At 41.3% G+C, this 24,225-nt stretch overlaps 1 protein-coding gene across 2 annotated transcripts in view; it reads right to left on the reverse strand.

Annotated features, from left to right (window-relative positions):
• Nucleotides 1–24,225, reverse strand: part of SOX5 (SRY-box transcription factor 5) — an 880,866-nt gene that overhangs the window by 720,918 nt on the left and 135,723 nt on the right. Inside the window, exon 1 of one of the 2 annotated variants that reach the window (XM_030541513.1) lies at nt 6,814–6,888. The exons of the other annotated variant lie outside the window; for it this stretch is intronic. The gene's annotated coding sequence lies outside the window, so the exon portion shown is untranslated. Of the gene's footprint in view, nt 1–6,813; nt 6,889–24,225 lie in introns of those variants that run through there. 2 annotated transcript variants of the gene reach the window in all.

Raw genomic sequence — 24,225 nt, forward strand, 5'->3', positions numbered from 1 at the left:
CTTCTGAAGTGGTACAGCTACATGGAGCACTCTGTACAGAGCTGTGCCTTAAAGGCACAATCTAGCCCAAAGGAAACAGTGTACGTTAGCTATCCACATAGAGGCAAAAACAGAAGTGGTAACAAAATGCCACTAGTTCTTAGGGTTACAAGGACAACACACTTTTTGGCTTTGTGGCATTTACACTAGACTCAGTTCTGATAATAAAACACTGTCCAGATAGCAAGTTAATATGGGTATTTTAATTCTTTAGGGCAATGAGTTTCTCCATTGTAAGAACAGCCCTTACTTTATGCAACTGGATTCATAAAAGGAACCATGGGCCACAACAGAAAATCATGCCACTTTCAAAAAAAAAATGGAGGGAATCAATTTTTCTAGTCAGAAATTTGCTATCAACTCCCAGCAGACCTATGGGTACAGTGAGTGGAGTTTGCACTTTGAATCCCAAATACAAGATTTGACCTGTTTGAGTCATAGTGGAGCTGTCAACCTAAAACAATCTAGATCATCACTTGGTTTGCAGCCATATCACATTAATAGTAGCTGATGCTGGTGAATGTGAAGGGGAAAAAAAAACAGTTATCTTTCAGAAACCTATCTAAAGTATGGAATACCACTTCAGATCAGAGAAATTCATTACATCCATAAGAAATCAACACAAGGCAACATTTCATCCATTTCTCAGTGGAAGTAACAAACATAATGGGGGAAAAAACACCTAGAAAACAAAACTTTCATTGACTTAAATGAAGCCAGGATTTCTCGTAATAGTCATGGGGGGGAGGGGAAGGTAATTTGTCTCAAGCAAATATAGAAATCATAATTGGAAACATCCATATCACTTGGCTTTATTTCCACAGCGGAAAGGAAAATGTTATATATATATGTTATATATATAAAAATTTAAAAAAAACCCACATTTGCTCAATTTTTAAAGTTAAAAGGTACTTACATATCAGATAATGTGAAAGTTCAGGTTAAACACACTGTGACAGATGTGGCAGTTTCCTGCAGTATCCTTGGAAAAACTTATTGCAGTACCTTTGGAGTCTATTGTATTAAATGCAAAGGTTCTGTATGATTGTGGGCCTGGAAGATCAAAGGACTATTTTGAACCACGTGGCAGACCAGAATGGTCTTTTGGGACAATATGTCTGAAGTGGGACTTCCTGGGAAATATGTAGGAGGTGAATTCCTTCACCTAGTTATTCAAAAAACCCAGGCTTTTGAAGCTATGCCTTGAGGAGAAACCACTGTCTGCTGATTATATGTTCATGAAAGTTAGAGATTGAAGGCCCAACCTGTATAAAGAAACAGGCTGATCTGTGCAGGTCAGCATGCTTGTTCTGAGATAAGCCTGTTACAAATTTGTAACCACAGAAAAATCCCATGAAGGACGGACTCCCACTGCTGGCAGTTTGGCTTGCTGGGAATAACACAGTATAGGCAGAAAACTATGCATTCTGGAAAAAACCCTGTTCGGGAGGGAAAGAGATTCAGGTCTCCTCCCAAGAGAGGTGATAGTTGAGGAGCTGGGATCCTAAGAATGGGTGTCCTTGCTTGAACATGAGGGGGAAATACAGGTGCATTTGCCCTGAACTGGGACACACACAACCTTAACTTTGCCCCCTGGAGGCATGCATTACAGTAGCATTATATTAAAGTAACACCTAGAGGTCCAAGTCAAGGTTCAGGGTGCCATGATATTAGACACTGTAAAAAAAAAATGTAGTCAAGAAACCATCCCTGCCTACAGTTATTACTAAAATGGTAACATACTATTTCGCAAATAAGGTTTTTCTTCAATGTCATATACAGTTATGTTTGTAAGAAAACCCACAATCACACAATCTCTGCAATGAAAAGACTGTTCTATGAAAATTAGTTCTGTATTTTTCAACTTATGATCCTTTATATCAGCGGACCCATTTTGAAAATCGTCCATTTACAGTAGTATCTCAGAGTTACAAACACCCTGGAAATGGAGGTTCTTCGTAACTCTGAACAAAGCATGATGGTGGTTATTTCAAAAGTTTACAACTGAACATTGAAACTTTACAACTGAAAGCTTTGAAACTTTCTATGCAGAAGAAAAATGCTGCTCTCTCTCTTTTTTTTTTTAGCAGTTTACATTTAACACAATTTTGCACTGTATTTGCTCTGTTATTTTTTCCTCTCCACTGCTGCCTCATTGAGTACTTCCAGCTCCAAACGAGATGTGTGGTTGACTTGCCAATTTGTAATGCTGGTGTTCATAACTCTGAGGCTCTACTGTAATTAGTGCTTAACTAGTTAATTCTTTTAAGAAAATAAATGGCTAAAGTGATTTAAAAAAACAAAAAACAGATATTTTCCTGTGGAATTTCACATGATTGACATTGTTATATGAAAATAATGCATTCTTTAAAAAATGAAAAATTGATTGCAAATATAAACAAAAAAGGATTTTTTTTTCTTGTTTGCCCTTTTAAAAAATTGATCAGGGAAGCATTAGTAGCACTTTTGATGTTCAGTCTAGACAGCATTAAGGCTGTTACTAAATATATCTGAATAAACGCTATTAGGGCTGTGAAGCAGCAATGTCAACCAATTGGCATTAGGAAACCCTCCCATTAAAATGTAACTGATAGCAAACGACTGGCTCTGTTCTATTGTCTAGTCTTAATAATCTTCCATATTTAGCCAAATAGATACACTGAGCCTGGGAGAGCCTTGTTTTTGTAAATATTAATCCTCTAGTGGATTTATTGGATTACCTGTATTTTATTATTCAGTGTAGCCCATCCATACAATATTTGGCTTAAAATTATGATGTGTAGAAAAAAGGACATGTAGCAATACTGCCTTCTTACCCAACACTTTCCTGTCCAGGTTCAAACAAATAAAACTACAGAACCTATTGTGTGTCATATTGACTGGGATGATCAATACTGGCAGTAAGGAACTGAATTAAGATGATAAACACAGTCAATATAAATTTGTTCTGAAATTAGCTTCTCATAATCAACTAGGCTTATAATGTTAAAGTGTTTGTTAGAAATCTTTGATTATTAGATTAACTTTTTGCCAGGGCTAAGATTTTCAAATTTAGCAGCTAATTTCAAATTACAATTCCACTATCTCTCATAGAAGTTATCACAGTTGTACTGCTAACGCCTGCATAATACTTTGGAGATTTACCTCTTAACATCAAAACAACGAGAAAAGGGCCAGTATATAAAATTAGATCTAAAAGAATCAGAGAAGCATCTGCAGGTAATATCTAAAATGTGCCAATGACAACCGAAATCTGTTAAGATTAAGAGACTCAGAGTTTTGTAATAAAATGTTATCTATACTAATGTAAAACAGCATCTTCTGTCTACATTTTTGTCAAACACGTTAAAACATTCAGTGTATTCATCAAGAAAAAAAAAACACATATAGGTTTCTTCTACAGCAACATTAAATTTGGTTTCCTGCATATAGAATATACGCAGACAGAAATTTAGCTTTATAAACACAAAACCAAGATTTTTAAAAGGGACTAGTGATTTTGGATGCTCAACTCAAGAAAATGTAAAAGATCCTGATTTTCGGAAACTACTAAGCATCCACCCTCTGAAAACCAGGCCAGTGTCCCAAGTTGGACACTAAAAAAGTTAAGGCATTCAGAATCACTGGTCATTTTAAAAAGGTATTAGCCAATATACGCAATATACGCAGTCAGACCATTAATTTTTTGGATTTCCTGATATTTGTGCTTTTAAATTCTAAACCTTAAGAGATGTTTGTGATTCATTTACTGGGGTTTTCTTTTTTCCCCCTAAGTACAAGGAAAGAAGTTTGGATGTTTTTCTCAATCTGTTTGAATCTTGAAATTTAAAATGACCTTGTTTGTTTCCAGCCTGGCTGAAACCTGCAAGTATTCTTCCTGAAAAGACACTATTATTATTACTTGTGTGACAAGGAGAGTACCATAGCTGCACATGGTACTTTACAGAAATAAAGACAGCAGTAAACTTTTCAAAATACTTAAGTGCCTTAGGAGTTTAGGGCTTGTCTACACTGCCTAAATCCCATTTTCAAAAGTGATGTAGGCAGTTAAGTCTCAGTGGAAGACTCACTTTGGACTGCTAAATCACTTTTGAAAATGGGACTTAAGCTACACTGCCCTACAGTTTGTACTATGGCATCTGAATAGCAGAGCACCCCAATGTACTGCACTGTAATTCCCCCATGTGGACTCTGTGGGCACAAATTAAAACGTTCTTAGTCTGCGTTAATGTCGTCCTCTTCAAATAGGACTAGATTAATGCAAACTAGAAATCTTTTCGTTTGTACCCAGAATCCCCCAACAAGCCCCTGCGCATCCAGATCCCTCCCTCCCCCATACACGGATTCCCCACTGAGATGCCCGAACCCAGATTGCCCCACACAGAACCCTCTCAACCCACACCTGGATTCGGCCACATAAAGACCTGCCACACTTAGATCTTCCTTTGCTGAGCTTGCCTGCTCACACTTGGTGCACCTGCAACAGAGGGACGGACAGGCCCGGTCCTTGCTCTATGTCAGGGTTGGGTGCAGGCTCACCACTGAGTCCATGTCCCGGGTGGGAGCTGCAGAATGATCTCCACCCTCTTTGTAGCCAGTGGCCTGCGCTCTCCTATGCCAGGGGTGGGCAAAATTTTTGGGCCGAGGGCCACATCTGGGGAAATTGTATGCAGGGCCGGGGCAAGGGGTTGGGGTGTGGAAGGGAGTGTAAGGTGTGGGAGGGGTGTGGTGTGCAGGAAGGGGCTCAGAGTAAGGGATTGGAGCAGAGGAGGGGTGCAGACTGCAGGAGGGGGGGTCAGGGAAGGGGGTTGGGGTGCAGGAGAGGTGAAGGATGCAGCAGGGGGCTCAGAGCAGGGAGTTGGGGTGCAGAGGGCTGAGGGGTGTACGAGGGGGCTCAGGGCAGAGAGTTAGGGTGCAGGAGGGGTGTGCAGTGCAGGCAGTGGGCTGAGGGCAGGGAGTTGGGGAGCAGGATGCAGGAGGGGTTTGGGCTCCAGGGTGGCAGGCTCATGCAGCTCCAGGAAGGGTGGGGAGAAGGCAGAAGGCTCTGTGTGTGCTGCCCTTGCTGCGCCACCTGGTACCTTCCCCGAAGCTCCCATTGGCAGCAGTTCCCTGCTCCCGGCCAATGAGAGCTGAGGGGGGCAGTGCCTGGAGGCAAGAGCAACACACAAAGCCCTCTGTCCCCCTGCCCAGAGACTGCAGAGACATTGTGCCGGTCACTTCTGGAGAGCAGCACAGGGCCCACAGCACCACAGGGGGGAAGTCCCGTGGGCCAGATCCAAAGCCCTGAGGGACCAGATCTGGTCCATGGGCAGTAGTTTGCCCACCCCTGCCCTATACCATGCTGAAGCCTTCACATTTATTTGACAAATAAAATTTGCAGAATTTTGAAATATTGTGCACACAATTGTTATTTTTTTGGTGCAGAATACCTTCAGGAATAATAGGGTGGCCCCTCTGAGCCAAGAATGAGGCATTTTGACTACTTCTGTGGAAAGCTCTCTCTATTCCTGCTCATGCTGTATTGGTCTTTTGTTTACCCACAGGGAATCAGCCTCCAGGGTTATAAATCTTTTACCTTGACCATAACTAAGCTAACTAAAACAATTTTATTTAAAAAAAAAAAAGAGAGAGAGAGAGAGAGAGAGAGAGAGAGAGAGAGAGAGAAATCAGTAACAAAAAGGTGGAAATGGGAGTGGAAGAAAAGGAATTGAACATTTCACCGTCACTTTTGGTAATAAAAGTATAAAAGAATATCCATCCCGTACTCTGGGTGAAATTCACACTGGTGCAAAGCTCTCCATTACTTAATCCCTGAATAGAGACTGAAAGAATATCTGGCTAGTTGAATGGCCTTAGAAAAGGTCTCTTTAGGATGAGCTATAGCTGGGAGGCAGACTAGGCAAGGAGCCACAATGTTTACGCAGACCTGTGACAGACTACTCCATGTCCATATCCTACACACTATTGTAATGATCTTTATACAAAGTATGCCTTGTGAGGTATCATTTGAAAACTCAAAATTTGTTAGTCAGTGTCTTGGTAAAATATGTGCAGCAATATTGTATGTGAAGTTATTAGAGTCCACTGTATGGTTTTATTACCACATGTTCCAAACTGAGGTTGGCAAACAAGTCTATTTTAAACAGAAGAATCTGTGTTCTGATTAATTTGCATGTAAGCAGGTAATAGAATCATCAAGCAAGAAGGGAAATAAAGGAAGCTCAAACAGGTGAGAAAAAAGCAGCAGGGAACATCCTTCCACATAGACTTTTTGTCTCCTGGTACCCAGCTGGAAATGTTTTTCAAGAGGGGGACTGAAACTATGAAAAGGAGGGACAAACACCCCATTGCACCCCCCCTCTCTGCCCACCACATTGACAGTACCTGAAGCGACAAAGGAAGCATTCCTTGGGCTCTGGGAGAAGGGGTCCTGACCTAAGTTTAGTCAGTAAGACTACTGAAAGCATGTGGTGAGAAAACTCTGCTTTGAATTTAGCATAGTTTATTAAATTAGGCACCAGTAATGTTTTATCTACTTTTCTTGTAACCATTTTGACTTTTATGGCTCATTACTTGTACTCATATAAAAATCTCTCTCTTTGTAGTTAATAAACTTGCATTATTGTTTTAGCTAATCCAGTGTGTTTAAACAGAAGTGTCTAGGAAACTCCATTTGGGGTGGCAAGTTGTGTGCATATTATTTCTATTAAAGAAACAATGGACTTTCTATAAATTTGTATTGTCCAGGAGAGGGCTGGGCAGTACAGAACATACCTTTCTGGGGGAAAATCCAAGACTGGAGGTGTGTTGGGGTCACCCTGCAGTATAACCAAGGCTGCTGATAGCCAGAGTGTAACCCGAGTGTGGCTGGAAGGCTGTTCATGAGCTGCCCAGGTGGCAGCTGCTTCAACCAAAGCATTGTAAGGCACTCAAAGTTGCTGGGCAGGGAGTGACACAGCTACTCATTAGTCTGGATTGTACCCTCGTATGTCACAAGACCAGTGGCTCTCATGTTTTGTACAATCACAGGAGATGAACTTGGTACAGCAGCCCCACCCCCTGGCTCGGACTTGATCTCCCTACACTCCACCTACATGAAGCTCAAATATAGCTTTATGGAACTGGGATATACTTCACCCTCTGCTTTTGTCCCAAACTGAGTTCGGTAAATAAACAGTTCCAGGGTTTAACACTAGGCTAAAGATACACAAATCCGTGAGTTTCAAGTACCTGCCACCACCTGCTAGTGAACTAAAACAGAGGAGAGGAAGCAACTAAAGCAACTGATGTAACCACTCTGGCTGGGATTTTCAAAGTAGCCCAAAGAATTAGGCAACCAAAACACAATGGATTAAACAGGAGATAGATGCCTGACTTTCTTAGGTTGCATGCAGCATAACTGTAGCTGTGTCAGTGCCAGGGTATTAGAGAAAAAGATTGGTCAGGTAATATCTATTATCGGACTTGGTGAAAGAGACAAGCCCCTGAGCTACACAGAGCTTCCCCCTCAGGTCCGGGAAAGGTACTCCCAGCGCCACAGCAAAATTCAGAGAGTAACAGGCTGCTAAGCACAAGTAGTTAGCACATACCACGAGGAGACAGGGGAGGCCGGCAACACTTCTGGGAGATGAGCCTGGGAGCTTGGGCTCAATGCTCTGCTAAATATTGGGAATCGTACACTGAACAGAGACACTGGATTTATGGCTTATTGCAGAGTCTATATTCCACTAACCCCCTCTCTTTGTTCTGCGACTGCAGAGGCGTTAATGGGCCACTCTAAGTTGAGTGGGCCCTTACAACACAATACTTGCTACCAACTTGTGCTGAACAATCTGTTCCACCTGGCATTTCCCAGTGGCACTGGAAATGCCTTTCCTGGCACTGAGGGGCAGCCCTGTGTTGCTCAGGTGTTTGTCTCCCTCACCAACAGAAGCTGGTCCAATAAAAGCTGTTACCTCACCTCTTTTGCCTCTCCAAGTTCCTTAAGCTATTTTTGAAAATCCCAGCCTTGGTGACTCAGTAAAATAGGCAGGAGGATATCCAAGCCTCTGAGGGCATTGGGAAGTCTGAAGTGATGCTTTCAAAGTGCCTCAAGATCCTCAGATAAAAAGTGCCACACAAGGGTAAAGCTTAGTTACTGTAACAAGTTTATCAGCACACCGCTCACCCAGCCTCCTTTAATAGAGAATCATATTTCTTTCCATTATTAGTTTAGGCAATGGTGAGAAAGAAATTCCCCCCCACACCTTTTAATACATAGAGCAAAGGTATAATTTGCAATTCAAATTGATATTTTTAATCTTAGAAGTATTTTGGTGGGATGGGGGAAAAAGTAGAACGAGTCCCATAAATCTGTTATTTGCATAGAGCATCACTCACTCCAGAGCGCTCTCACCACTCTCCCCAGCCCACCAAGGAGGAGAGCCATACAGCTTTAAAATGACTTCATTCCCGTATTTACATATTTTTTAATAGGGCTATGATGAATCTCCTTCCGCTTGACTCCTATTTTGAGCTGTGATATTTTAATCTCCAGTCTTGCTGCAACTTAGCAGATGAATGTGCAGTGTGACAGAGCTCAGAGGAAATAGTATAAATAAAGCAAAGTGGAGCTATGACATCTCACATTTTATAGCTTTTTTATTGTAGCCCAAGCATAAACAGAGCACAGCTGTGTTATACTTACTGCTGTGAGCATTCCCTCAACTCCAACCCCCTACTGCTTTTAAAGAGACACTGCTCTCATTTAGGGTACATTGCTGCCAACTGCATAGCTAATAGAAGCAGCTTTCTTCCACTCATATTGTGTCTGTGTGTATTTACTTACGCTCCTTTCACTGATTTATCTGTTTGCCTCCCTTTCCACTCTTACCCCCAAATCCAACAGGATTTGACCCTGCAGCCTTCAACGTATATCTACATAAAGGACTGCGCTTTTACCTACTGAAAGATGCCTCTCTGGCTCTGGTACTATAGTTTGCTCTCCGTTAAATGGAAACACACATAGAGCACAGGAATAATTTACAAACACTATTTGCTAAGAGATGCAACTAGTGGGAAGTACTCAAAATATTGCCATATCTTAATTATGGCATTTATGGACAAAACTCTGGCATCTCTCTCCAGTTTTTGATACTTCTGCACAGAACTCAGTTGAAAAGGAGGAAAAAATATTCTTGCTTATTTAAAATCAATCAATCAGAGCCATGATCAGGTTCTAGAACATTACCTCTTCCTACTTTAGGAACACACGAGGCATGACACAGGATAAGATCAATGATTTGAAAAGGCTAGTAATATACCTCCAGGAATGGCTGGTAGTTAAGACTTTAGGCAAGAAAACAGACAATGGATTGATGTACACAGGGGGCAGGAGCACCATTTCCATTTATGCTCTGGAATATGAGAATTTTGTTTACCTTTATGGTATGTTCAGAGATGCATTCTGTGATGACCAGCAGTCCACATAGGTAACTGGGATCGACAAGATGGCCTAATATCAGAGTGGCCAAACTGCAGGTCATGAGCCACATTTGGCTCTTTTAAAGTGCAGCTCATGGAGTCCCCCACAATCCCCCATTCTCCACCTAACAGACTGGGAGGGGGAAGCTCAGGGCTTCTGCCCTGCAGTAGGGTGGTGGGGTTACGGACTTTTGTCCAGCAGAGAGCGAGCCTAGAGGCTTCAGCCCTGCTCTTGCTGAAGCCCCAAGCACCAACAGGTGCCTCCCAGAGGGCTGAAGCTCCAAGCCCTGGCAGGTGCACCAAGCTCTCGAACTTCTGAAGATTATCATATGCCACTTGGAAGATCAGTAAATTTGGCCACCCTGGGCCTAACAGGATTTTCCCTATCTCTAATTTCAGTACTGTAAGCATTAGCATGAGTAACTATAAATGTCATAAAATAATCCTATCATCCCATTTTAAAAACAGACAGTATTTGAGTCCAGTTACACTCAGCCTGTAAATTTCATCTCTCTCTCAGAACTACAGAGCCTGGATACTAGGGGAGGGCTTAACCTTGAAGGAAGCCAGGTGGCATTTCCATCCCTTCTCTAACCTCATACTGGTGTTTCCCCGGGGGGAGGGGGGGCGTTTTAGTTGCCACTGGAGGCTATCTAGGAGCCCCATCAACAGCAGTAGTTTGAGGGGATGTGTTTGAATGGCATTCCCCAGCTGCCCTCACCACTCACCCTCCATTGCCAATGCTGCCCACTATTAGGGCTGTGCCGGCCTCTCTGGCTCCAAGATTGGGTGTAGCTGCTTTTGTGCCACCACACCCTTCTTCTTTGGCAGATTCTTTGCCTGAGGCCCATCCAATGGTATATACTCTGCCTTCCACTAGCATAACCTGAGGTAAATCTACCCCAATCTCTTTAGTAGACAGATAGCATCAAGCATTTCTTAAGCAAGCAAGGTGAATGGTTAAAAAACAACGTTCTATATGCATCAGCAATTGTATTTAAAAAACAAAGTCACCCAGATTGCGAGTTAAACAGAGCGCTGGTTGAGCTACCGGAGTTTCAAAGTTGGTATCTCAGGATTTCCAGCTCTCTCTGACTGGTCCCCTTTGCCAAACTCACTGTTTACCAAGACACCAACCTAACACCAGGGTCTGATTAGCAAATTGCACTTTTGTGCGAGGATTAGCAGATTTCCTTTGTTTTGATGTCAGTTTATCAAACTGCATCTTTAAAGAGGTGTGACCTCATCCAGATTCATAAGCCTGCTCCCTAGTGACTGACTTGAATTTTACTCCACTTGCACAACCTATAATTTCATAAAGGAGCTGCAGTCACAACATAATAATCAGTCCTTGATGGATGTGAAGGATCACATTTGTAATGTAAATAACCTCTGAAGTTGCAGTTGTTGGGGTATTTTAACCAACCCATTCAGAGGGAGAAGAATTTTTTCACTCAGTTCAGTGGCTCTGTTTGGTACTTTAATGCTTTGCATTGAAGTCTAAGGAACCCAAAGTTCTGCACAACAGCTACATGCCATTCAGAAAGACCCAAAATGAGGCCCACATCTCTTCCCTTCCTTTCTAGGGCATGATAAGGACAAAGCAGAAAACCTGCAGTTTTCACTGCTAGTGAAGTTAAGCAATTGTCTTAGGACAGTACAAGTACACTCAAATAGCATTTGATTTATAATTTTTAAATTATGCTCATTTATAAGCTAGTTAAACACATCTCTTGGCAATTTTCATTGTAGTCCTCAGTGTCACAAAATCGGGGCTAGCCCAAACCTATAGGCAAGATACTTTAGTTCATCCTGAAGTTTATGGGAATTTTGAAAGAGCAAAGACATAGTAAAAGTGGAGTAAGGACTGCAGAATTCAGGATATAAGTTATAGTTACCTGGAAAAAAAAATCAGTGTAGCAGCAGAACATTTGGTCTTCCCAGATCCACACTCCCCGCAAGTAAATTCTGCTGAACCAGTTCCTTACACATTCACATTTCCCAAAGTGTCTCAGAGATCTGGTTGTTCAACTTAATGGATACCTTGGACCCAATTTACAGAGGTGCTGAGCATCCGCAGCTCCCACTGCCTTTAACTGGGGCTGTGGTAAATGCCTCTAAAACTCAGGTGGTCTCCAGCTGAGCACCCAAAACTTGAGGTGCTCCAAATGAGTAGAAACTTTTGAAAATACAGGCCTGCCTTACTGCCATTGGCACATCAGGCCTCCTCCTTAAAAAGCCTGAATGCGTCCATAAAACTCCACACCAAAGGGCATGCCAGGGAGAGGGAACCAGGAAAATATCATGTCACAGAGTTCGTGAGAATCCTGGGAACTGACAAAACTGCTGCAATGTAAAACACCATTTATGACAGAGTTGCCATGATTTTGAAATTTTAATACAAGGTCAATAACCCACAGATATGAACATATATGGCTCCTCAGGTTTGGGCTACTGGGAATTTAGAACTCAAGTTTGAGTCTTTAATCCATGAAATACCTGCTGACGGGCTTCAAATAAGCTCTCAGCTCCTCCATCCCTCCCTATAACTCTGCTTTCTCCACAAACCTCCATGTAAATTCCTTCCCATTTTTCCAAGACTGGAAGATGCAGAAGTGCAGTTTAGGATGCCTAACAAATTCAAATGCAACAGTATTGGCAAAAAAAACAATGATATTTGCAGTGACATGATGTCTCAATACAAACATCACAACTATGTCAAGGCATCACTGATTTTTGGGTGGGTCTGTGTAATGCTATTCGATGACACAGTGACTCTCACATTCTTACCTCAAGGAATGAATATCATGGGAGCAAAGATTTTTAGAGATCTCTCTGCCCTAAGAGGTCTTCCCACCTCACCTCTTCCCACACCCCAACCTTTAAGTCCTCTTATAAATCAAACAATACAGCAGGCTATTGGTGGAGCTGTGAAGTATCTGCTCCCAAAATCAAAAAGGATTTTATTTGATTGGGAGGGTACTTTTTTAAATTTTTTGTTTAGTTCACATTAACAACAAATGAAGTGAATCAAAGAAAAAAACCCAAAGTAAAATTAGTAACAAGCATATACCCACTGCCTTGGGCAACATACGGGTTGATGCATGACAGCCAACAGACGAATCCTCATTCTCCATTCTTAATTGTGTCTACTAAACAAATTAGCAATCTCATCAATATCATCACTACATACCCCTTCTACAGTGGCAGCAGCTGCTGTGGCAACATGACTGCTGCTAAGCTTTGGGGGCAGGCTCTTCTGCCCTGAGGCTTCCCAACTCCTGTGGGCAGTCAGCTTTTGGAAATGAGCAATACAGGACGTTAATCCACTATCAATCAAGTTTTTAAAAAGGCTGCAAGGATGTCTGTAGAGGTGATGGTCACCCACGTGCCACCACAAGATACCACAGACTTAGCACTTTTGGGGACATCCCAGCTGTCAGGGTCTCTTTGCTTAGAAGTATGGGTTTAGTGTTCATGAACTTGTGAGCCTCTGCAAGGGCCTCTGCCTGCTCACAGGGAGCATTATATAACTTTCGGCTGGCTTTGCTCTTTTCCCCCATATAATCTCCAGCCAGATCTGCCCCTGCCATCCAAGTTCCCACATACTTTTTTATAAATTTTGAGAAACAATCACAGACCAAGATTTTCAAAACTGATGAGTGATTTTGTGTGCCTCCATTTTTTGGGTATTCAACTTGATACATCTTAAAGGGGGCTGGTTTTCATTGCTTTAGTTGCTCAGCATCAATGGCGTTAGCACTGACAGCACTGGCACGGGGGCTAGCACCAAGAAGAGGAAAAAGTTCCTGCTTTCCCACCTCCAAAACCACCAGAAGGGGAAACATATCCAAAACCCAGAAGATCAAATCTTACTCATACTTAAATAAAAGTCCTGGCAAATTATCTGCAATAACCAGTCTGTGTTTCAAAGCACTTCAGCAACTAACCAGAAAGATTTTTCTATCACCTTTCTAACTGGTAGGTATAACAAGAAGCAAACTTTCCAGGAACTAAATATGAGCTGCTCTTGAACTCGAAAGATGCAATATTCCACTCACAGAGTTCTTATACAGAGATCACATAAAAAATTATACTTCATATTTTTAATATTTATGCAGGGGAATAAAAAATGTTCCTCAAATTCAGAGGGTAAAACTTAAAAGACCTTAAACAATATACAATGGTATAAAGGTTGACAAAAACCAAAATGATATTTGTGCTTTTTCAGCAACTTTCATTGTCAGCAAAAAAAAAAAATCAAAATCTTTATTCTAACTACTTAAAAATTTTAAATTTAAAAATATATATTGCATAATGGATACCTTTCGTTTTAAAGGGACCAAGTGCTTTAATGTCATGCACACACACATACAGAGAGAGAGTATTCTTGTATAAAGGCTTTGGTGTTAAATTACATCAGAATTTGCTCATCCATGTAATATTTCAAGGAGAACAGCAGAGTAACAGACTACAGGTTAATCCCACTCTGACTCAGTCTTTCCAGTTCTTTAAAGTTGGAATCGAGACTGGAATGTTGGGACTGCTGTCTTCTATAGGGACCAACACAGCTAATACAGTATTTGTCTCTTCTTGTTTTTCTCCATATTTGTCTTTATGAAAAATTCACAGTAATTCCTTGAGCTAAATTAAAACTCATAACTCCCGGGTACTGCAATACCTGATGCACAGATATGTTCCTGAAATTCATATACTATAGTTATTATTTTACATTAAAATTTCCCAAATACTTATTTCATTTACATTTCTTAGGTTACTTTTTATGCCACATGTCATAAACAGATAAGTAAGAGTTAATAGAACAAAAGTATTTCATATCTCTTTTGCCTGTAAAGGGTTAACAAGATCAGTGAGCCTGGCTGTCACCTGACCAGAGGACCAATCAGGGGATAGGATACTTTCAAATCTTGAGGAAGGGAAGTTTTTGTGTGTGCTGTTAGTTTTTGGTTGTTGTTCCCTCTGGGGGCTCAGAGGGACCAGACGTACAACCAAGTTTCTCTCCAATCTCTCCGATACAGGCTCTTATAAGTTCAGAATAGTAAGTATTAGGTAGATAAGGCGAGCTAGGCTTATGTTTGTTTTCTTTATTTGCAAATGTGTATTTGGCTGGGAGGAGTTCAAATGTGCATTTGGCTGGAAGGATTTTAATTTGTACTTGTATACTTAGGCTGGGAGGGTATTCCCAGTGGCTATAGCTGAAAGACCCTGTAACATATTCCATCTTAAATTTACAAAGATAATTTTTACTGTTTTTCCCTCTTTAATTAAAAGCTTTTCTTGTTTAAGAACCTGATTGTTTTTTTATTCTGGTGAGATCCCAGGGGATTGGGTCTGGATCCACCAGGGAATTGGTGGGGAGAAAGGAGGGAAGGGGGAGAGAGAGGTTATTTTCTCTCTGTGTTAGGATTACTTTCTCTCTCAGGGAGAGTCTGGGAGGGGGAGAGAGAAGGAGGGGGGAAGGTGGATTTTTCCTCTCTGTTTCAAGATTCAAGGAGTTTGAATCACAGTGATCTTCCAGGGTAACCCAGGGAGGGGAAGCCTGGGAGAGGCAATGGTGAGGGACAGGGTTTACTTTCCTTGTGTTAAGATCCAGAGTGTCTAGGACTTGGGGGTCCTGGGGGCAAGGTTTTGGGGGGACCAGAGTGTACCAGGCACTGGAATTCCTGGTTGGTGGCAGCTCTACAAGTACTAAGCTGGTAATTGAACTTAGAGGAATTCATGCTGGTACCCCATCTTTTGGACGCTAAGGTTCAGAGTGGGGAATTATACCATGACACCACAGGATACGGATTTCAGTCAACTGCAGCCCGGAAAATTCAGACAGATTGGCTTTTTAGGCTACATTGAAATATTTGTTGACACTGTGTCCTATCATGTCACTTTCCCCACATGGGCCACACCCCTTTAACAATTATTCATTATTTAAACTCCCTGAAACTATTCACTTTATCCCCACTCTGAAAATCACACCAAAGCAACATAACCGAATTTGCAAACTCTCACCAGGTAAAGATTAGAGACTGAATTCCACTTCTCCTAAAGTTAATGGGAATTTTGCTACTGACTTCAGTAGCAGCTACATCCCAATTTATATTTGTTCTTTTCCCCCCTGCATCTTCTTTTATTTCATTATATCCTAGGAATATTCCCTTTGGCATTTAATCATCCACCAAAACCCTTTATTGCTTCATATACTCCACCACAATGAACATAATCCCTTAGTTAAGTGCCAATTAATTATTAAAAACATTCATTGAGGATTAACAATCATGAAATAGATACAGTTCTATTATGCAGTTGTTAATCCTCAATAAATCTACTTGTAATAGACACTATTTAAGTATGAGCACTAGCCTACTTAATCTAATTCTTTATATTTAATACAATTATTGCATGTTAAATAAATATATTCATCAAAGTTTAATAAGTACGTAATCAATGCACATCTAATGGTAATCCTTGGGAAAGGAGCTTTTTAAACAGTTACTTATTTTATTAACATAAAAAGAGCTACTCCCTTACAAACAGATCTATGCTCCACCCTGCTTTTGCAAATGAAGGACATCAAACCCTATGTATCTGGGCTAGGGAAGCATAGTAAACCCAGCTCCACAGTATGTTTTCCTCCTTCAATCCTATAGTAACCCCCTCTATGAAGCCTCTGCCGGAATCCAGATCTGAGGGTGGAGAGAGTGTGGGGCAGGTTTTGCTCAATGGACTCTCTTTTCCTTCAAGCCCACAGGACACAACCGGCTCAGTTATTGCAGTCAATTACATAAACTCCTCCTCCCTCAGTGTACTTGTCCCTGAAAGTTCTGGACAAGTGACAGCTGAGGAAGTTCCTGGAAGTGTGATCATGGTTATCAAGGCGCCACTGGGAGAAGTGAAGCAGGCAAGACATATGGAGGACAAGAGGCCTCTAAACAGATGACCCATGCTGCCTGTAGATCCCCTAATATCTATGCAGATCATGGGGAAGATTTAGGAGGAGGAATCTCTGTAAGAATGAGGAACTATGCTTATCGAAACTCCCAGTTTCTATGCAAATTATACTAAACGTGTAACCAACTTTATACATACATGGTTCATGTTGCTACCATTGTATTACTCAAGTGTTCTGTCACCTTGTACCAAAGTATTCCAAAGAAAATCTGAGCTATGGGAGGTATTCCATATCCTACTGCTAAGCTAGCATACTTCCCACCACCCAGCCATAAGAGACACTTGGGGTCCATAGGCACCAGCAAGGTGAAGTTTACTCCTAGCCAGATCAGTAGAGCAGGAGCTACGTTAAGCTTTCCTTTATATATAACATCAGATCAGGCCTGGACTAGCCTGTCTAGTAAATGGGCTATGTTAGTGCCTCGTCTGAGGGACAAGTGATCATTTTAAAGACTACAACATGAAACAGTAGGGAAAGAAACTTATGCTCTGCACCCCTGGAAATCTGTTGATTCCTTCTGATGGACAGCATTGTTTGCTAGCCTTGGTGATGCGAGTGATATGGTTTTTAAAATCAAAGTATCTTAATTACTCTCTTGCCTTTTTTCCTTGCAATGGGTTGTGACCCGATTTTATTGACAGCTCTCTGAAGAGCTGTTGCTGCTTGAACCAAAGTTACACAGTATCTGACTGATGATTTCAAACGGTATAAAAGAATACACCTCTAACTGTAGGAGTTCAGGAGAATATCGGCTGCTAAAACTCATGCTGGAACTGAAGTTGAAAGGAAAAACGAGACAGTAATCAGAATAGCCTATATTTTCATATTAGGTCATCTTATTAGGTTTAAGTCTCATGCTGACATCAGAAAAGATTCCCATTTGCTCATTACAGTCGAGCTACGACAACCCAATGACATTAATAGGAGAAAGTATTTGACTTAATCAAGCCATTGTAGCTCCTCTTTACTTCTGTCTTCAGCAAGAGTAGTATTGAACTCAAAAGATCTGTGAAAAATATAAATTTTCTACAAGTTTACCAAAATTACTGAAGTATTAATAATTCCAGAATTACTGGAGCCTTAAAAATTATCATTCAATAACAAAAAAAGCCAGAAATACATGCTCTAATAAATAAAACGATGCTTCATGTTCCTACATATCACAATTTGTCAGAACAGAAAAACACTCTGGCAAGATAACAAGAAGTATTTTCAGGACCAGTACATTTAACTAGGCTCTGCTCCTAGACTAATGATTAGCAAGAAGATATTTTTTATCTAAGTCCTCGTGGCACCACCTAGCAGAACTACTTGATTGCACTCACCACCCACAACCCTCCCATGCACTCATACCTAGCATAGCATGCTGGCCCGTTATCCAGCCAGTTTAGCTCAGGACCAGACTAAGGCATAGGTACGCTAGCCTTTTTTGCCGCACCAAGCGGTGCGGGGGAAAAAAAAAAAAGCAGCAGCCGTGATTGGTGGCACTTAAGTGGCAGCTCAACCACGCAGTTTCATTCCTCAGTGGCAATTCAGCGGTGGGTCCCTTTGCTCTGAGAGGGACTGAGAGACCACCGCCAAAGACCCAAACATGCCGCCCTTTCCCAGTGGTTGCCCCAAGTACCTGCTTTGTTCGCTGGTGCCTGGAGCTGGCCCTGCTAGGGCCCCAGTTTATTGAGTCACGTAATTACATCAGAATTGCAGCCTTTTTTTATTATTATTAAAGTTACATTACTATCTCTCACGGTTGCAAAAAAAACCTTGAAAACATGAAGTGAGTGCATCCAGTGCAGCGATGTCTGCCTGAGTATGCAGATAACCTGAAACAATAGCTCTGAGAGGCATGAACTGCCCATGCAGCTAAATGGGGTGCTACCACCTCATCTCACTGCTCCAAGGGACCCTGCAAACACAATCCCAAACAGAGAAGTGTGTGTGTTGTCGAAAAGGAGTGCAGCAGACCCGCCCCACCTATCCATGCAGATACACTCTATTGGAGTAAGCACCAGGGGGACTGCCTACTGCTCTCCGTGCTGCTCCCAAGGACAAGCAAGTCTCATGATGCTACCTCAGCATCCATGGTAATGGAAAGGAGCTGCCTGCCATCACCCTCCCATGTGGGGGAGGGTCCCCACAGCATGTCATACTCTGATTGCCTTAATCTATCCCTGGATTTCCCTGCCAGGATCATAGGACATCCAGCTCCCTACTCTTTTGCTTTCCCCTCCTGTAGATTAGCTACAGCCTCTTTAGTAAAGCAGAACCTCTCTCTTTCAATGCTTGACTTTCTATCGCTCAGCACACAAAGGACTATATATGTACAAGTCCTCCAGTGGATAGCACAGCAAACCTGGCAAAGTCTGGCCTACGAAAGAGATCCTAGTTCTGGGATATTACTGGCCAAACAACACAGCCTAAAAGTTGCAGGAGGAAGAGAGGAGAATCAGGCAGAGATTTGTTCTTTGCATGCTTTTTCCTGAGAATAGCCAATGAAAAGAAAGAGAGCGTGAGAATGTGCGTTTACACCTGTGTAGCTTTAGTTCCACTGGCACCTATATTAGGGAGCCAGATTATATCTGCCATGACATAACTTCTGAACCAAAGATAAACACTTGCTCTTATCTTGGAAATAGTCTTGCTGAAGCACTCTCTCTTGCTCTCTCCACATGGAACACATCAACTAAAAGGGATTCAATAAATCTGCTTCTTCAGGCACTTGTACAGAGGCTCATAGTGCAAAAGGGAAGAGGAAATCCCCCATCTAGAACCTCATCTTGGAGGCCACCTCTGTCTTTTCTATAGGTCCTCATCTGGGCTAAACATCTAGTATCTGAATCTGGCACTGGTGAATCTAGCTGTATGCCTTTAGCCAGCAGCAGGGTGAATGGTTAGGGCTCAAATGTGCAGAAGATTCCTAATATGGACCGATGGACATCAAGCCCCAGGCACCTGGCAGAAGATTCTCCTTGGACAATGGCAGGAGCCACATAACCAAGTTACCAGGCACTGTGGGGCAGATGCACCACCTCTAGCTGTCGAACCTTGGCTCTCCTTTGTGTAAAGGTTGCAGCATCCCAGAGCATGCATCCTGTGACTATGTACCACAGGTTGCATATTAAACTATTCTGCATGGACAAGCTACTGGTACTATTCCACCCTCCCAGTACCTCACCATCATCATCAACCCTTTGGGACAGTGCAAAAGCCAGACTCCACTAGGATCACTCCCTCCTCTGAATGGAATCTCCTCCATAATGCCAAAAAGTGGCATTGCTCTGAGAAGGGAGTGAGGAGGAGGGGGTTATCGGTTACAGTTGCTTAAAAGACTCTGGTCAATTGCAGCTGGGGGTCCTTCCTATTATGTCATATAGAGTAAGAAAATAGATCAGGTGTAATACATTTAGTTAAGTATCTAAACTGAAAAGGTACTATTTTCTTTTAAATTACATAGTCTTTACTGGAAGAGAGGTGACCAGTGCAAGGCTTTCCAGCTTTAAAATGTATCAGGGACATGCCCTCTGAGGGTCAGGCTTTCATTTTCTGATGTTAATTCTCAGATGCCTATTACTCGTCCTTCATTGTAGTCTCTGTCTTAGCTGGGCACGCTCCTGATTCCCTGCTATAACCAGACGGTCCATGTAAATACTGTTTATGTTAAGGAAATCATGTTCTGTGTGACTGGAGCACATAGAAACTGATGTTGTTGTCACTTTAGATTAAGCTCTCGTTTTAGCAAAGATGGCAATTGGAGCAGGCAGCTGAATGGCCGAATGAAATATTCAGCTCATTTCATTTAAAGCTGCCCCATCTCCATTGTTCATGCTGGGATAGCTGCTTAACCCTTGCTGGTGCCTGCACAGTAATTGCTCTCTCTCTCTCTCTCTCTCTCCCCCCACACCCTGCATTTTCAGACAAAACCTAGTCATCAAGTGGTCACCAAACAGCCAGATATTTTTCACGGAGGAGCAAGATCTAGCAACCCCAGGTAAGAAGTCCAAGAAAAATGACTATATAGAAAGCTGAGGTTTAACCCTTTGGACTCCTATCACTCTCCCAATGTAAAGAAGAGTGGAAAACACCCCTATCCCCACCTCTTAGCAGTCATTAAGTTGAGATTTTGAAAGGCACCTAAACGAATTAGGAACACAACTCCCATTGACACTGGTGTCTAATTTCCTTAGGCTCTTTTGAAAACCCCACTGTCAACTCTTTACATCTTCAAGGCTATATACAAATATGAACCAGTTAATTTTGAGCATCACAGTAACTTATACTAGTGAAAGATTATGTACGTTTTCCTTTTGTAAATTGCTGATACCACTACATGAAAACAAATGTAAAATGTATGGAAGATAAAACGACTAACATTGTTTCAAGCTTTGAGCTGTTATTGATGCACACAGGCAGTGTGTAACCATCTTACAGAACAGTAGCCCAAGGCTTTACACATTTTGCTGCAGTGGGGCAGCATAGATACTGCTCTTTAGGGCTCTCTATTTTGCTAATGTTTTGGCTGCAGCATTATACGTGTGCTTGGCCAAGCAGCACCGGTTTTCCTCCCAGGGAACAATCTTAAATAGTTTTCTTAGGAAAACACTTGTTTCTGGAGACCTGGTGAATACTTGAGCTTGTAACACATGATGTCACAGAGCTGAAGGAGGATAGCAATTAACAGGTTTGCCCTCTGTAGTTGACTTATTGCAAAAGGTCTTATTTATAGAAAGACATGACACAGTTCCATGGCATGCACTTTCAAATCCAACTCCACTTTCGCCATCACCGAGTGCTGCGGCATCCACTAATTGTTTCCCAGACACTTCAAGGCTCAATTGATAATACTTAGCATCTTGCACAACTTCCAATGGGAACTCAGGGCGTTCAGCATGTTGCAGGATTGGCCCCTTTTATGCATAAAGGACAACACTTCTGTTAAAAGTATTAGTATCAACTTAAAATGCTACACTAAAGTAACGCTATTATAAAAGTGCAGCATTTGCACTCATAAGATTAGTAGTATTTTATTTTTACTAAGGTCAGACCCTGTGTTACTCTGAAATGGATGATCAAATACAGCTGACCACTTTTCATAGTCTAATAAATTGTTCACCATAATAACAAGTATTTCACAAGTTTATTCCTTGGGACTGCATTTAGAACTAAACTGCTTAAAGGAAAACTACATCCATTCTAAATAACCATAATTATACTACAAGTGATATACTAATATTGACTGAAGATGACAAACCAAAGAATCTCACTCTGGATGGCAGTTAAAAGAATTCTGAAGTGGTGACTCTAGGTCCTATTTCCCGAATGACTTCATTGTAACAGATTCATTTATCTCTGTATTCATAGCTGTATGCAAGCCCTTACTACAGTATTTAAAGTTCTCTTCTAAAGTACCCCAATATGTACTACAGAAAAAGGTGCTTTCAAAGTGAAAGTACAGATACTACAATAATGGCCTAAACCCTATGCAATAGTACAGCAGCCAATAATTTAAATCACTGGTTTCCAATAGCCTTCCTGCAATATTTTGTATCACTATGGTAGAATTTTGTGTATACTTTGTATGCGAAGATTCTTTTATAATATTTATACTAACTTTAACTCACTCACATTGCCTCTGTGAAATTCCCCCCCACCCCACGCCTGACGTCAAATTCCCATTGATTCCGGGGTGGGGGAAGGATTTCACCCATAATGTACTGTATATGGGTTTACAAATAATCCAGCTAAATACATAACTTCCAAGAACTGGGTGTTTTCATGAATGCAGGTAATAATCAAGCTAATATTACAATGAAAGCTTTTTGCATTGTAACTTTAATTTCATTATTTTTGCACTTAGTACATTAAGTTATCACATATTCATTTAAGCTCTGGCTTGGTAAACTATGAATCAATGTGTAACTTTAAGCATTTGAATAATTCCACTGAAATCAAATGAGTTTATTCACGTGCTTAAAGTTAAGCATTGATTAAGAACCTTACTGAATTGGGTTTCAGTCATCAAAGAGCTCAGTTTTGCCCTCATTTATTACCCATTCATCATACTGAAACAAATGGGACTAATCATCATAGTAAGAACTACACTCAATTTCTGCAAGACTGCACTCCAAAATATTAGAAGCAATCACTGCAGTATTCCCTTAAATGGCATCTTCCTGAATACATCCCACCACAGGTAGTGGTGTCAGAGATAGCCATACAGGTGCAGCTCGGCTCCTGTAATCAGTCTAATTGTGAGTGGTTGTAAAACCAGATTAATGTTATGCACAGACATATTTCAGACTCTTGCAATGAGAACAATGTAGTGCTTGGCATCTGGAGTCAGGCAGTGGTAAATTGTGGAATACACATATTGTGCTCAGCTGTATAAGTATCTGCTTCAGAATCACCATGACTCATGAATGGTTCTAGTTTTATTCTTAATATAAATCACCCCTCTTATGTGCTATTACTATAAAGAAACTATTGGGCACCTCAGTCCAAAATGGTGAGATTCAATTTACTCCACCCTATACCTTTAAAAAAGACCATCTATGAATATTCCTGTAGTTGTACCACCTTGGATTATGATCCTATAAGATCTCACAAGCAAAATAGTGTCAGGATGGGATACTACTTGGATAGATTATCTTTAAGGAAGGAGTGTGGCTGGCAACTCAGTAAAGTGGCAGTCTTCCCACTGACTTCAGTGGAACTACTCAGGTGCTAATGTGAAGCACATGCATAAAGTTTTTGCAGTATCACGGCTTAAAACATGGTGGTGATGGAGGTACTATGTTTAGGACAAGATCCCAAAGAGAAGTCCTGAGCTAAATTCAAATTTGACTAATTGCAGAGTTGGGCACATGTTTGCAAAGCAGCTTGGTATTTTCTCTGAGGAAAGATGCCATATAAACATGAGTTATTATTAATAAAATAATAATGATAGATGGGTTCAAGAGGCATTGTTCAGAAGCAGTCTATGGCCAACTCATGCTTAGGATTGGGATGTAGAAATTTTGTGAGCTGTTTATATTGGATTTGTACCATTTTAGGCCACAAACCCAATCTGAACCAGAAATTAGGCTTCTCCGGTTCTGCATCAAACTCCGAAAAAAACCCTTCAGATTCAGATCAGAAAACTCTAATCTCAAATCCTCTGAATTTGGACTCTAATATTATTATCTGCTGAGTTACTGCCAAAGAAAACTTCAGTATGCCCCTAACATACATTGCAGTCCTGGAGGAGACTGACCCAGACTGCTTGAAACAAAGAGAAAGCACACCTGGGAATGCATGGAGCACAGGTACTCCCACTGCTTAGAGAGATTTATATGTAGGAAACAAATTATACTAACATTTTCAAACAGAAAAATTGGGTAGAGACAGGTATAATGAAAGACTTGAAATATGCTTTAGGTCTTGTTATAACTCTTTAAAAATTGTTTGCTTAGCAGCTTCCAAGTTTTCTTGCAGGTGTGCATATAGGGAGACCTTGCACACAGGAAATGGAAAAGCAGAAAGACCTCATCTCCCAAATCCACTGATCCTTAACCAAGATCATATCTGTTCCAGTATGGCAATTCCTAGGAGCAAAGGCTTCTCTCCAAATTTTGCTTGGTTAGATCCAATAAGTATATTACACACACATAGCTATATACTTAATTTCATTCTGCAGAATCCACCAACAGGTTACATCTGTGCATAGACAGCACATCCCCTATTCCTCAAATGCAACCATATCTAAGGTGAACCACATCATCTAATAA

This window comes from Gopherus evgoodei, chromosome 1 (assembly GCF_007399415.2).
Source record: "Gopherus evgoodei ecotype Sinaloan lineage chromosome 1, rGopEvg1_v1.p, whole genome shotgun sequence".
Lineage (NCBI taxonomy): Eukaryota > Metazoa > Chordata > Testudines > Testudinidae > Gopherus > Gopherus evgoodei.